The following is a 2,405-nucleotide window of genomic DNA, read 5'->3' on the forward strand; positions in this document are numbered from 1 at the left end:
AAAGGTTAAATCTGACACTATTAAATTGCAGGGTTTCCAGATAATTATTTACTCTTTTACCCTGTAAGGACTGATTATATTCCCAGAGAAAAGCTCCCTGGGGTGAGCTTTTCTTAACTTGTCATCGCCTTCTATCCTTGGGGACAGCACAAAAGTAAGGCACAGTGCAGTTCCCACCAGACATTTATTTCCTCCCGCCTTCTCACCAAGATGACAAGTGCTTGAGGGCACGTTGAAAGCGAGGATTGTCCTCTAGAGGGAGAGACGAACACATGCACAGGAAGCTCAATGCTCAATGTTGTCTGTAGCTTCTCGTAAGTTCTGCATTTTATTTATTTTTATTTTTTTCTTATGGGCCTCGGATATTAGAGTTCTTCAGTAGACATCAGATCAAAGTGAAGAAATGTCAGTCATCGTGTACAATGAGTTCTGAATCTTAATACTTTAAAGAAAGAAACCATGACCCTTTCTGAGGACCCCCATTTTTTTCTCTGGGGCTGAATTGTCCCCTGGCATCTATGTTGCAGCTGGCCAGCCTCTGCTGTTGACCAGCCACAGGGAACCTCAGGAGGTGACATACTCTTTCCTTGGCTCCGTCCTCCAAATTGCGACACAGGCCCTCTAGCTCTTAGAACAAGTGTCTGTGCTTAGCGTGGCAGGTGGTGGCTGACACCCGTCTGCCCAACAAATGACCTCTCTGAGGTCAGAGAGAGCTTGCTCCCCAGTAGCAGGAATTAACAGGCTTCTCCACTTCTGGGAAGAGTAGCCCAAAGCCCTCTCCCAAGTCCAGAAGAAAGGCATGATATTTTTTCCCAAGGAAAAAAGAGCATTAAGTTGCCTTACAGATGTAAATCTAGACAGGTCCCCCAAAGGGGCTTTCTAACTCAAGGGGCAACTTTTAGTCTTCACTTACAAAGACATTTTTCCTCTCAATTTTTTTTTATTGTGGTAAAATACAAATAATATAAAATTTACCATCTTAACCATTTAAAATTATCCAGGTCAGTGGTATTAAATACATTGATAATGTTGTGCAACCATCACCTCCATCATCTCCCTACCTCTTTTCATCTTGTAAAAGTGAAACTCTATACCTACTAAACAACTCCCCCTTCCCTCTCCCTCCACCCCCTGCAACCACCATTCTGCTTTCTGTCTCTGCAGTTCTGACTACTCTGAGTACCTCACATAAATGGATTAGACAACATTTATCTTTTGGGGGACTGGCTTATTTCACTTAGCATAATGTCCTCATATGTTGTAGCCTGTGTCAGAATGTCCTTTCTTAAGATGGAATGACACTCCATTGTATGAGTATACTATATTTTGTTTATCCATTCATCTGTCAATGGGGGCTTGCCAAAGACACCTTTTTCATGGAATTTTTTCTAGTTTCAGAATTCTGAAGATCCATTCTACTTCAGGAAACCCCATTTTGTATATGTGTTTTGCAATAATTGAGTACTTCTTTAAAATTTACATTTTTTACTTAATATATTGTCTGTATATTTCCTTATCATAATATTTTTATCTTCTTTAAAATGTACATTTTTCACTTTACATTATATGCATATTTCCTTATCATAATATTTTTATTGTCTGCATATTTCCTTATCATAGTATTTCCTTATCATAATTTTTTCTATTATATGATTTTCATGGATTGTTTAGTGTCTCACTATGACGTACCAGCCAGAACAGGGTGAGTTTAGCTGTTACAACAAACACCCTAAAGATCTCAATGACATGGAATGACAATTTTTAATTTCTTATTCACTCTATGAAGTTACTGCAGACACTGTAGATACCACAGAACAACTAGGGCTCTGCTCTATATTATTTTCAGTTCAAGACCTGAGCAGAAGAAAAAGTGACCATGGGAAAAAATTATACACTGGTCATTGAAGTTTCTGCCTGGATGCCACATTGTATTTCCTTCCACATTTCCTTGGCTAACGCTAGTCACATGGCCTCACTTAACATAAAGTGGGGAAAAATTTAATCTTACCATGTATCCAGGAGGAAGGAAATATTTGGTGGACAGCACTAATTATTATCATATATGGATATAATATAATAAAACCAATTCCCTGTTTTTGGACATGTAAGTTTTTTCCATTTTTTCTTTTAAGATGAATAATCTTATGGAGGCATATTTCTTTAAGATGTCAAAAGGCCTACAAAAAAATTTCAGGTGTTAGTGAAGCTAACCATTTATGCTGAGTTGGTGCAAATCTTAAATGAATTATAAGACTCAAGCGGTAATATGGATTTGAATTTTGGCATCCAGCATTTTTCCAGATATCAATAGTCCAAAGTAAAAAGGCAATAAAAGTCAAAATATCTGAATTCGCTTCTTAGATTGCCTAAAATCTGTTTATCTATTATCTGGGTTTTTGTTGTTA

At 37.6% G+C, this 2,405-nt stretch overlaps 1 non-coding gene across 1 annotated transcript; it reads right to left on the reverse strand.

Moving 5' to 3' along the window:
* Nucleotides 1-356: 356 nt before the first annotated feature.
* Nucleotides 357-421, reverse strand: LOC128582899 (small nucleolar RNA SNORD37). Its single transcript, XR_008379319.1, has one exon. It is a non-coding gene; the product is annotated as a small nucleolar RNA SNORD37 (small nucleolar RNA).
* Nucleotides 422-2,405: the final 1,984 nt, after the last annotated feature.

Source organism: Nycticebus coucang, chromosome 3 (genome assembly GCF_027406575.1).
Source record: "Nycticebus coucang isolate mNycCou1 chromosome 3, mNycCou1.pri, whole genome shotgun sequence".
Taxonomy (NCBI): domain Eukaryota; kingdom Metazoa; phylum Chordata; class Mammalia; order Primates; family Lorisidae; genus Nycticebus; species Nycticebus coucang.